At 39.7% G+C, this 13755-nt stretch overlaps 1 pseudogene across 1 annotated transcript in view; it reads right to left on the bottom strand.

Annotated features, from left to right (window-relative positions):
- Positions 1–860: 860 nt before the first annotated feature.
- LOC308513885 (mitotic spindle assembly checkpoint protein MAD2A-like) overlaps positions 861–13755 on the bottom strand; it is a 64452-nt pseudogene continuing 51557 nt past the window's right edge. The window contains exon 2 of the transcript in view: positions 861–1450. The product of the transcript in view is annotated as a mitotic spindle assembly checkpoint protein MAD2A-like (transcript). The remainder of the gene's footprint in view (positions 1451–13755) is intronic.

Here is a 13755-nt window from a genome sequence, read left to right as displayed (position 1 = left end):
AAGGTGACCATCTTGGGCAATCGGCATATATGGAGCTAAAAGCCCACTTACAGGTTCATTTTTACCAACACTCTAAGATTTACCCATCGAATATTTATTGAATGCCTATTACGTGTTGGAAACCATGCTAGGGCTAGAGAGTCAATTAGAATAAGATGCAGTTCTTGCTTTCAAGGAGCGCACTGTGCAGCACAGGGAGTCAGACAGGTAACAAACATGTATGCATGCATTTCAGCATGCACATTTAACTTCATTTACCAATGCCATTTAGAGTTCGACTTTATAAAACAAAAGGCACTAAGAGTTCTGTATTACTGGGATTTAAACAGTACAAATAGTGATAGCTTTGTAAGTGTAAATTATATACATTAAAATAAAACAATTAGAGAGTTTTTCAATATGGGAACTATACAAATGAAATAAATGGCAAAAAGGACCTTCTAGGAATATTGTGGGTTATTAGAAACTTTAGGACGTAAACAACAAATCTGAATATTCAGACTTCTTTTGCTGTTTCATATTTACCTATTTTCTGAGTCAAGCTACTTGACCAAAAGGTCTGATTTAGGAAAGCACTTAGCTTTATAGCAAAAGGTTCCCATCTCCACTTACTACCTTCAAAGGAATTGACATTACAGTGCTGATGTAATCTGCTGGTTCTCTCTGAACCGTGTGCAAAAAATGTCAACCCTATGGAAAGTCAAACAGGTACCAAAAAATGGAACAAAAATGTACAGTTCAATAAAGTATAATGTTAGATTTTCCCAATCTAAAATTAATCAGTGAAATGAAACATAAACTGTAGTTACTTGGTCTCAGGAAACACATTTGAGAATTCCATTATTATTCTCTGCTCATCTTCAGCCACAGACAGGGATTTTGTCGGCCACCATGCCGTTTACCTTGTGGATGGTAGCAGTGAAATAACGCAGATGGACTTGCTCAGAATTGATAATGAACTGTGGTCCCAACTTTCCTACTTTTCAGATACAACCAAAACTTTGTCTGAATAGAGCAATAGATCAAATGAATGAGAAACTTCCAAGAGTGGCAGGAATGTCACCGTAGCTGTGATCTGTCTGATCACCCAGCGGATTTCATCTTGGATAGCTTTCTGAGACTGTTCTCTGGATGTACTGTCATCTTTGGCGGTCTGGTCACAATTAGCATCGAACTGCCATCTTTCAAGGACCTCACCACTTTCAATATTCGAGATGACTACCACCAGTTTCCGCACTGCACACTTGTATAACCAATCTCTTAGTTGTTCCACCACATTGCTTAGGTATTTCATGAGCTCAGGATCAGTGGTTACAAGCAAGGTGAGTCCACATTTCTGCACTCGAGTAAAGGTTTCAGATGGATAAATGCCACCCTGATGTAAAATGCTGTGGATGCCAAGTGAGAAGAACTCGGGCCCGATGTCGGCGCTCCAGCATAGGATGAAGCCCTACTCCCCAAAGAGCTGCCCCAGGATGCCAGGCCAACAGCCACAGTGCACGCCCACTACACACCATGACCGCAGGCTCGCAGCAGCTACCCCCCACCTCGTTTCAAAAGTAACCAAATAACAAATATTTAGAATTCATTATGTCAAATTCTCTAAGAAAAGTAAACACAAGGCACTATGGGAAAAGGCCACTAACCCAATCTTTGGGGTGAGGAAGAGGTAAGAGTAGGGATGCCACAGCAAATGTTTCAAAAAGGTGGTGCTTGAGCTGAAAGATGAGTAGAATTTTCCTGGACAAAGAGTAGAAGAATGTTCCAGAAAAAAAGGAACAGTATGTGCAGAAGTTCATAGCAATGTGTTATGAAGGAATTATTAGTAATTTAGGGCCAGGGCCAGGTCAGGGAAGGGAGTATGAGATGAACTAAAGAAGTCAGCACAGAACAGGATGTTGACAGGTTTTATATCCGGTAAGAATCCATTTTCTATGATCAGGTCCTTCTGAACGAACTCAAGTTAAAAGGAATTGATGATCTGTATGGAAAGAAGACAGACTTTTGGAGTCAGGCAACTTGGGTTTGAAACTTGGTTGGACCATTAGTTTTCGTCCTTGGCAAAATTACTTAGCCTCTCGAAGCATCAGTTGCTTCATCAATAAATGGACATCATATCTGCTCTAAAGCATTATAATTAGGGTTAAATAATATAATACATATAGTATCTACTGCAGTACATGATATAAAGTTAAATCTCAACTATGATAGAATAAACCTCTATAATCAAGAATATTCAGCCCCTGCTGGTATGGCTCAGTTGGTTGGGCATCACCCCATGCACCAAAAGATTGCTGGTTCAATTTCTGGTCTGGGCACATGCCCAGGTAGAGAGCATGCAAAAGGCAGCTGATCCATGTTTCGTTCTCACATTGATGTTTCTCTCTCTCTCTCTCTCTCTCTCTCTCTCTCTCTCTCCCTCCCTCCCTCCCTATCCCTTCCTGTCTCTCTAAAATTAGATTTTAAAATCTTAAAAACAACAACAATAACACAGTATCCATGGAAAGCCTTGAGTCACATAGTTAAGTGAACACAAACTAGTTCCGGTTTGTCTCCAGCAACCTAGGAGACATTTATCCTGCTTGGACTATTTGTATCCTTTTTGTCTGGGCTCTTTGTTTCTGTGCTTTTAAAAAATATATGTTTTTATTTATTTCAGAGAGGAAGTGAGAGGGAGAGATAGAAACATCACTGATGAGAGAGAATCATTGGTTGGCTGCCTCCTGCATGCGCCCTACTGGGGATCAATCCCACAACCTGGGCATGTGCCTTTGACCAGAATCAAACCAGGGACCCTTCAGTCCACAGGCCAACGCTCTATCCACTGAGCCAAACCAGCTAGGGCTGTGCTTCTTAAAAAGATATATTTTTAGTGATTTCAGAGAGGGGAGAGAGAGAGAGAGAGAGAGAGAGAGAGAGAGAGAGAGAGAGAGAGAGAGAGAGAGAGAGAGAGAAACATCAATGATGAGAGAGATATATCCCAAACTAGGGAACAAACCCATATCCCAGGCATGTGCCCTGACCGGGGATCAAACTGAGACTTCCTGGTTCACAGGTCGATGCTCAATCACTGAGCCATGCCAGCCAGACTGTCTCTGTGCTTTTAATGGTAACATATATATTTCACAATTGGGTGCTATTTTACTGCCTAATAAATGAGTTCTTTGGAAGTGAACTGTTATATCCTCAGACTCATTTTCATTTCCTTTACGCCACAGATTTTTGGGAACAGACTCCTATGTTGAAATAGAAACATGGCTTAACAACAAACAATTTGAATACCCCTCAGTCTGGAACTGGCTAAATAAACTTGTATCTTTATGCTGTGAAATACTATGCAGCAGCTAAAAGACATAGCTCTCTATGTACTAACATAACTAGGTCTCCAAGACTTAGAGTTAAATGGAAAAGCAAGCTACATGAAGATGTTTGCAGAATGATACCATCATTGTTTATAAAAAAATATACACATACATAATTAAACAAAATTATACGCTAGGGTTGTGTATGTAGTGTATAAATGTATAGGAAAAACTTTGGAGGGATACACACTAAAATGACAAGGGGTTATGTATGGTGACAAGAGAAGGTTTGTCAGGATGGGGAAGGGTGAGGAAGGACAGTTGTCCAAGGAGACATTAGCCTTTTCAGAAACACTTTAATTTTTTACAAGTAATACTCCCATTGTTTGTGTAATTCAAAATTTGTTTTCAAAAAAGAAACAAAGAAAGAACAAAGACTTAGAGGTTGCATGAAACTGGCTCAAATCCTGGCTCAGCAACTTGTTAACGCTCCGACTTTTGGGAAGACCTGACCCCTCTGTCTCAGTGTCTTCATCAGCAAATCAAGATACCACCGCCTGTCTCGTCTCATTGTAAAGACTAAAAGTAAAGCTCCCTGCACATGTTCAGCACTCCCATGTGTTAGTTGTTTCTTTCCCCTATTCTGACTCCAATGGCTCTTTCTTTCCACCTGAAACAATTTTTTTTTTTTCATTAGAAAAACCAAGTACAAAGGGATGAGGTCACTTTATCAAGATCAGACAGTTGGTTAATGTGCGAACAAGGGCTGTCACCCAGAAGTACCAGGAGTTAATACCACAGGAGTTGACAGCAAGCAGATAAATTCTTCCCCCTTTCTTTCTCAGGACTATTTTGAGATACAATTTAAGTGACTTCCTGGAGGATGATCCTGTGGACATGAACACTCTGTCTCACTTTGCAGCTGCCAACCTGATAACATAGTCTCACATTGGCTCCCCCTTTGCTTTTGCTTTTTTAAAAAAAATGTTTTTATTTACTTCAGAGAGGAAGGGAGAGGGAGAGAGAGATAGAAACATCTATGATGAGAGAGAATCATTGGTCACTGCCTCCTGCACGCCCCCTACTGGGGATTGAGCCCACAACCCGGGTGGGCATGTGCCCTTCACTGGAATCGAACCAGGGACTTTTCAGTCCTCAGGCTGACACTCTATCCACTGAGCCAAACCGGCCAGGGCGGCTTCCTCTTTTCTGCTACAATCTCCTTATCCCTCTCGACTGGAAATGCATTCCCTAATTCAGGAGAAGTACCATAATCTCCTTGCCTCAAGCTCTGCTTATTAGGTAACCCAAGCTAAGGCAATACCACAAAATTCATAGTCAAAATTATGTCAATTTCACCATAATTGGTAGCTTTTCCTCACTTGGGAATCCTTTCTGGTTTCTCATTCAGTTCTATTCTCAATGTGTGACTTTGGGAAAGTTGCTTAATCTCTGAGCCTCATATTCTTCATGGTATTATGGAGATAATAATGATGCCTATCTCATGAAGAGTTGGGGGAATTAAAAGTAAATAATGATTTAAAATCACTTAGTATAGTTCTAGGCATGTAGTAAATGCTCAAAAAATGTCAGTTTTGTTATTATTATAATAAAAATCAGTCTTATTTGCAACATGATGGAGCTCTAGGGGAGATGGAAAAAGGAAAGGGGGTTCACCTACAAATACATAGGGAAGTATGTTCACATACCTATGAACACATGTGATCATGCTACACAGTAAATGATTATTTTCACCATGGACACAAAATCTAACTCTGAAAAGAGAAGTAAACTTGGTATGTTTAAGCTGAATTAGGATCCCAGTGGTTCTAGGCTTCGTTGAACTTTCTCATCTGTAGCTTCAAGGAGCTAGCACAGCCCAGGGATGGCCGGGCTTCTCTCTCTGAAGCTCCGTCCATTGATTTTCATTTGTGACTGGGGTTCCCAACAGCAGATGGCCTGCCTCTCATATCTTGCCATCTTTTTTTAAAATATGTTTTTAAAATATGTTTTCATTGATTTTATTTATTATTTTTTAAATTTATCTTTATTGTTGATGGTATTGCAGGAGGTCTCTTTGTTTTTTCTTCCATTGGTCCCCCTCTACCTCGCACCCACCTTTCCCACACTATATGCATATAACATTCCTGGTTAATCTCCCCTTACCCCTGCCCTTGCTCTGAAATTCCTCCGTCTTGTTTTCATTGACTTTAGAGAAAGAGGGAGGGAGAGTAAGGGAGGGAGAGAGAGAGAGGAACATTGATGAGAGAGAAATACCAACATTGATCTCAGCTGCCTCTTGCACACCCCTACTGGGAATCTAGCCCAAAACCCAGGCATGTGCCCTGACCAGGAATCAAACTGGCGGCCTCTTAGTGCATAGGTTGAAGCGCAACAACTGAGCAACGCCCACCTGGCCCCCCTTTGGTCTCAGTCTCTCAATTGTGTTGTTTTGGGCTTTTACTTGTTGATGTGGATTTAATTTACTTTAGTCTCTGGCTGCCAAAGGTTTTGGTGCTTTTATTATTTGTAGGGAAGTAGATCAATTACAACCATCTCTTTGCTGGGTATAAGTTTCACAGCAGTGGATGTGCTGCCGCTGCCTGCTGCTCCCCCAGTGGCAAGTCTCTAGGGCACTGATGTGACAGAAGTCAAAGTACACGTCCGAGTGCATGTTGGCACACTTGTGAGTGAGTTGCACACTGCAGTCAGTCAATTCTTGGGATTTTATGTGCTTCCAAGGATGGGTTGCTCCTGAGCTTTGTGGTGCTAAATTCTGTCTCTGCCTTCTTGTTAGGAGAGAGTCTTGTTTCTCATATGGTTCATTCTGACAGTTTCGTGGCATTTGTCCTCCTCAGCCCTCCTGTTCTACTTGTGGTGTCAATTTTCATTAAAATGGTGGTAAATGGGCTTTAGGGTCGTTTTTCAGTCAACTTTTCCTCCATCTTGGATTGATCTGGTTTTAGCTAGCTCTTGTTAATTTCTGTGACAACTACAGGAATTTCCTGCCATAAACTGTTTCCCTTTGATCATGTGTGGAGGTGGGGGCTCTAGTGCGAGGACCTAGCAGCTTATCTGCCTGTGACGTCCATTCCTACTTCCTCATTGCACTTGTCGAGAGCCTTCCCTAACTTCTTTCTATCCTGCCTCTTAGAGTTCTGCCTATCATCATATTTATTAAAAGTACCTTGGTCAAAAGTAACTTGAATAAGTTTTATTTGCACCAGTACCTATTTCAGTCTGGTTATGCTGTTCATATGCAACTCAGTGGGTTCACTTGTTTTGCTTTGCATTCAATTTTAAGGCATTCCCCCTACATTTGTTGATTTTTTAAAAATATAGGGTGGCGCAAAGTAGGGTTACAGTTGTTCACATGGAAAATAATACAATAATTAATAAATAATAATACAAGAATAAACTATGTTTCATGTACTTATAACTGTAAAGCTACTTTTGCCCCACCATGTATGTATAACATTAGCATGCTTCCAAAAGTCAAAACTATACAAAACTGTGTACTCAAAGAAGTACCAGGTATTATTCACTCCTCTATCCCACCCCATTTTCCCCACCCTTAATTGGCAACCAATTTTATTTAGTGCTTGGCTTATCCTTCCTGTTATTTTTGCAAAATAATTTTTAAAACTATAAATGCAGGATGTTTTATTTCCTCGTTTCTTTTTTTGTTTGTTTGTTTTGTTAATCCTCACCTGAGGATATTTCTCCATTGGTTTTTAGAGAGAGTGGAAGGAAGGGAAAGAGACAGAGAGAGAGAGAAACATTGACGTGAGAGAGACACTTGGATTGGTTGCCTCCTGCAAGGGCCCCGACAAGGGCCTGGGATCAAGCCTGCAACCGAGGTACTTGCCCAGGGCCCTTCAGTCCACAGGCTGATGCTCTATCACTGAGCCAAACCAACTAGGGCTCCTCATTTCTTATAGGACTCCTCATTTCTATAGATATTCTTTTGTGCTTAGCATATCCTAGAAATCATATCAGTTCATAGAAATATGCTTCTTTTGAAAAACACATGGCTGTATAATACCACATTGTATATTATTATCAGAGTTTATTCAACCAATTTCCTATGTTTAGCATTTAGGTGGTTTGCAATATTTTGCAACTACAAATAATGTTGCCAAGAATAACCTTTTGCATATGTATTTTCATACTCTTGGAGGTGCACCTTTAGGGACAATTCCTAGAAGTGAGGTTACTGACTAAAAGGTTAAAGGCATATGTAGTATTGTTACGTATTGTCATATCCTCCTTAAGGTGTTTTCTGGCACCAACAACCAATTCTCTGATTTTCTAGACACCAACTGAGTGTCCAACAATTTATTTCAATTCTGACACTAACTATGCTCAGCGTAGACCCACAGGTTAAGGACTTAGTCTATAATATGGCTCTCCTTTCAGAAGCTGGTAGGAACTCCTGGGCCACCTTCTGACCTAGGGCTATTGGGGGTGTCCCACACCCCCTCCTCAGGTTTGATCATTTACAGGAGTGTCTCCCAAACTTAGGGAAGCACTTCATTTACATTTACCAGTTTATCATAAAGGATACAACTCAGGAACAACTCAATGGAAGAGATGCAGAGGGCAAAGTATAGGGAGAGGGGCACGGAGCTTCCATGCCCTTCCAGGGCATCACCCTTCCCGCACCTCAACGTGTTTAGCAACCCAGAAGCTCATGAAACCTCCTTATTCAAGAATTTTAATAACCCTTAATCTCCAGCCCCACTTTCTTCCCCTGCCCAGAAGTCAGGAGTGGGGCTGAAAGTTCCAACCTTCTAATCACTTGGTGACCAGCCCCATTCTGTAACCATTGAGGGGTCCCAATCTAAATCACCCATTAGCATAAACTCAGTTGTGATGTAAAGGGGCTTATTATAAATTACTAAGTACACTCCAGTCACTTGGGAAATTTCATGGGTTTTAGGAGCATTGTGCCTGGAAACCTCACACAAAAACCAAATATATTTATTATTATACCTCAGCCTTGTTAGGTCTTAAATTTTTGCCAATCTGATGATTGGATATAGTAACTGTTTTCTTTCAATTTGCATTTCTGTTATTATAAGTAAAATGGTACATCTCTTTATATATTTAAGGGCTAACATATAAACTGTATATATCTCTGCCCACTTTTTTCTGTAGGATTTTTGGTCTCGTTTTCCTTCAATCTTTATAAGTTTTTTTATATTCGGGAAATTAGTATTTTATCTATGATATATATTGCAAATATTTATTCTGAATTTGTTGTCTTTTGACTTTGCTTATAGTGTTGTTGTGGGTTTCTTTTTGTTTTGTTTTGGGGGGTTTGGGCTATGAAAAAGTTTTTAATTTCTGTGTAGTCAAATTTATCAACAAATTTTAATTGCATAACAACAACAAAAACAATTTTAAAAATAAAAATTTTATTTGCATTTGAAATCTAAGTCATATTTAGATAGCTCTCCCCTGCCTCCCCACCTAGGCTATAGAGACAATCATATTTTCTCCTAGTATTGTGTAGATCACTTTTTAAACATTTAGCTATCTGATTATTTAGAGTTTATTCTTGTGTGTGGTATGATGAATTGGTAATAATAATGGTAATGACAACTCAAAAGAACAATACAAAAATGTATGTTTACCCTTACATATATACATAGAAGACACATTAGAATAAAATGCACCAAAAGGTTGCACATTTACATCTGGTTAATAACATTACATGGAATTTTAAAAATATTTTCCATATGCTTTTCATGTTTTATAATAAACATGTATTACTTTATAACTGGAAAGAAAAACAGCACATTGTCTTTTAAATAGTAAAAAACTGGCCCTGCTATATTTTTTTGTAGTCTGAAAAAATAAGAATTAAAATAACACATAGCTGGTTGAGGTAAAGAAGAATGGAATTGACAAATACTTCTCCCTCTTTGTATCTCTGCCTCTCCACATGTTTTTGTTCTCTACCATTTTCTCACTCCCCATGACTTACGTGGAAGTAAAATACATGCAGAAAATGAGCAAGCCTTCCACAGCATATTATTTTATTGCTGCAAAAGCTACTTGGGGTTAATTCTTTCATAAAACACCAGTGCAGGTTATGACAAGAAGTCAGAGAACACAGTGCTAATGGATCATGCAAAGCCTCTAGCTTCCCCCTGAGCTAACGGTCTGCAAACCAGCAACAGGGTGACCTATTGCAAGGCTTTCTCTGTGTTATCCTGGAGGCTGTAAAATTCTAGGTCCTGCATTTTAGCAGTTGAGTGGTCAGAGGAGAATTATTGCTTCCTTTATTTTATGGCCTTAGTGATATGCAGCTTGTCCCCAGAATGTGCAGCTGAAAAATCAATGCCAGATGACTCAGTAGGAGACGGTCTAATGGTTCTGTGTTATTCTCCATCTCCCCAAGAGGAAAGCTATGCAGTGGAGGTACTCAGGATTGTCACTTCCAGTGGTTAATGAGAACGTGTTGAGTGCTCACAGTGTGCTGAGGTCTGCTGTGCATGCATTATCTCATGAAATCACCACAGCAACCTACAAGGGAGGCACTATTATTACATCATATATATTACACAGATGACAGGTGTTGATAAATAACTTTCCCTAAATCAGACAACCTGGAGGCAACGGAATGAGAACCCGAACCCATGACTGTTTGGCTTCAAAGTCAGTAATTTAGAAGCTATTCTGATGCCACTGGATGAAGTGCCAGTTTGAAGAAATAGCTTAACACATCTCAATCTATCATCGAAACCTACACATTTAGATAGGACAAGGCCTCCTTTGAAGAAATTTTCTAGCAGCCCTTCTCAGTTCAGGTTCCATAAGCAAATTAAACACTACCCAAAAATGACTTGAATATTATATTCTCACTTCTTTAAGGATAATAGTACATAACAGTTACATTCTAGATGCAAAGGAGGGAAGTTAATTAATTACATTCAATGGATGTCTTAGGTCATGGAGTCTCTCTCTCTCTCTCTCTCTCTCTCTCTCTCTCTCTCTCTCTCCTTCTCTCTCTCTCTCTCTCCCCCCCCCCCCTTCTCTCTCCCTCAGGTTACAAGGGTAACAAGGCTACATTACAATTATCAGCTGAATTCTCCCCAGTTCCATTAACAGTGCCTGAAGGAGGACTTTACTCAGGGCTTTACATTGACAATAAAAGGGTAAATGCTCTGTTGCATATTGCTCCTCCACTATTCATCTAAGCAAACACTGATGAAGCAATAGACTACAAACAGTATTTGGAATGCTTCTGGAATTTGCTCTAATCCTCTCTTGTTAAGGGACAGATGAGCTGGCAGGACCAAAGGAGAGTCCCCGCCCTCTCCTGCCTAGAGCCTCTTCTCTATCTGCCTTATTCTTCCTTTGCTTGGTGACCCCCTTCAGAGCTCCCGCTCCCTACCTGAGTGGTCCTCACACACTACCACTTATGTTAATGCAACTGCTCGAAGTGCAAACTTTAATTATAAAGTCTTTGTCAATACCCTTTTTTGCCTCTGGCCACTGTTGCTTCTAACTTCCTATTCATGAAATGAAGGCCCTTGAAGTAGTTTGTTTCACTGGTGCATGTTCTTTAAATACCAAATAACCAGAATTTCCTTCTCTCTCTCTCTCTCTCTCTCTCTCTCTCTCTCTCTCTCTCTCTCTCTCTTTCTCACTGTCCCTCAAACTTTCTTTATTTTTCTCAAAAGAGGTTAATGTTTAGGTTAACTATTTGCTGAGAAAGTATTTCTGTTTGATACCGATGTCCCCATAACTTACTGAGTCTCATGGTTCTTGGCTAGATGTCATGCTGGCAGTCATTTAAGCAAAACCAACGTCGTTAGCTGTCAATGACTGTTTGATGGTCCAGAAAAATATCCTCATGCTACGTAGTTCAATGCCAAAGAACATCTTTTTTCAAAGAGAGAGAGAGACAGAGAAAGGTTTCACTAATGTTTGTCTTTTTTATGGAAAAGAAAAAAAGCATCGCATTATTTTTTAAAATCAGATTTATAGGTGTGGTTTTTTTTACAGTCAATATTATTCTGTATTAGTTTCAGGTGTACAGCACAGTGGTTAGACAATCGTGTACTTTACAGAGTGATGCCCCCAACCACAATATTTCAAGTGTCCACCTGGCCTCATACATGGTTAAGATATTATTTACTATATTCCCTATGGTGTATATTTACATCTCCAATTTGTATTTCTTTTTTTAAAATACATTTTATTGATTTTTTTACAGAGAGGGAGAGGGATAAACAGTTAGGAACATCGATGAGAGAGAAACAACGACCAGCTGCTTCCTGCACACCCCCTACATGGGATGTGCCCGCAACCAAGGTACATGCCCTTGACTGGAATCAAACCTGGGACCTTTCAGTCTGCAGGCTGACGCTCTATCCACTGAGCCAAAGAGGGTAGGACTCCAATTTGTATTTCTTTTTTTTTCTTTTTTTTTTATTGCTTAAAGTATTACAAAGGGTATTACATATGTGTCCTTTATTCCCCCCCCCTGCCCTTGACAATCCCCTGGACTCCCCTACCCCCCAGTGTCTTACGTCCATTGGTTATGCTTATATGCATGCATACAAGTCCTTTAGTTGATCTCTTACCCCCCTCGCTCCTGCCCCCCAACACTCCCTGGCCTTCCCGTTGCAGTTTGACAATCTGTTTGAGGTAGTTCTGCCTCTGTATCTATTATTGTTCAAAAGTTTATAATGGTCTCTATTACCCATGAATGAGTGAGATCATTTGGTGTTTTTCCTTCATTGACTGGCTTATTTCACTTAGCATTATGCTCTCCAGTTCCATCCATCCCGTTGCAAATAGTAAGAGTTCCTTCTTTTTTACAGCAGCATAGTATTCCATCATGTAGATGTACCACAGTTTTCTAATCCATTCATCTACTGATGGGCACTTAGGCTGTTTCCAGATCTTCGCTATGGTAAATTGTGCTGCTATGAACATAGGGGTGCATATATCCTTTCTGATTAGTGTTTCTGGTTTCTTGGGATATATTCCTAGAAGTGGGATCACAGGGTCAAATGGGAGTTCCATTTTCAGTTTTTTGAGGAAACTCCATACTGTCTTCCATAGTGGCTGCACCAGTCTGCATTCCCACCAGCAGTGCACGAGTGTTCCTTTTTCTCCACATCCTCTCCAGCACTTGTCGTTTGTTGATTTTTTGATGATAGCCAGACTGAAAGGTGTGAGATGGTACCTCATTGTTGTTTTGATTTGCATCTCTCGGATGATTAGTGACTTTGAGCATGTTTTCATATGTCTCATGGTTTTCTGAATGTCCTCTTTTGGAAGGTGTCTACTTAGGTCCTTTGCCCATTTTTTGATTGGATTGGTTATGTTCCTTTTGTTAAGTTGTATGAGTTCCCTATACATTTTGGAGATTAGGCCCTTATCAGCTATGACATTGGCAAATATGTTTTCCCACGCAGTGGGTTTTCTTGTTGTTTTGTTGATGGTTTCTTTTGCTGTGCAGAAGCTTTTTATTTTGATTTAGTCCCATTTGTTCATTTTCTCTTTAATTTCAAGTGCCATAGGAGCTATATCAGTGAAGAAATTGCTTCGGCATATGTCTGAGATTTTGTTGCCTTTGGATTCTTCTAGAATTTTTATGGTTTCCCGTCGTACATTTAAGTCCTTTATTCATTTTGAGTTTATTTTTGTGTATGGTGTAAGTTGGTGGTCTAGATTCATTTTCTTGCATATATCTGTCCAAATTTCCCCAACACCATTTATTGAAGAGACTATCTTGGCTCCATTGTGTGTTCTTGCCTCCTGTGTCAAATATTAATTGAGCATATTGGTTCGGGCCAATTTCTGGGCTCTCTATTCTATTCCATTGATCTATATGTCTGTTCTTGTTCCAGTACCAGGCAGTTTTGAGAACAGTGGCTTTGTAATACAGCTTGATATCTGGTATTGAGATCCCACCTACTTTGTTCTTTCTCAGGATTGCTGCAGCTATTCGGGGTCTTTTTTTTCTTCCAGATGAATTTTTGGAGAGTTTGTACTAGATCTGTGAAGTATGCCATTGGTATTTTAATGGGAAGTGCATTGAATTTATAGATTGCTTTGGGTAGTATGGACATTTTAATGATGTTGATTCTACCAATCCATGAACATGGTATGTTCTTCCATCTGTTTATGTCTTCCTCTATCTCTTTTTTCAATGTCCTGTAGTTTTCTGAGTAGAGGTCTTTTACCTCTTTAGTTAAGTTTATTCCTAGGTAGCTTAATTTTTTTGGTGTGATGGTAAATGGGATTGTTTTTATAATCTCTCTTTCTGAAAGTTCACTATTGGTGTATAGAAATGCCTCAGATTTCTTGGCGTTAATTTTGTATCCTGCTACATTGCCAAATTCATGTATTAAGTCTAGTAGTTTTTTGATGGAGTCTCTAGGGTTTTGTATGTATAATATCATATCGTCTGCAAATAAGGACAGTC

The sequence above is a fragment of the Myotis nattereri genome (assembly GCF_964212035.1).
Source record: "Myotis nattereri genome assembly, chromosome: 2".
NCBI lineage: Eukaryota > Metazoa > Chordata > Mammalia > Chiroptera > Vespertilionidae > Myotis > Myotis nattereri.
Note: the sequence above shows the minus strand (reverse complement) of the source record. Positions and strands in the feature narration are given on the sequence as shown.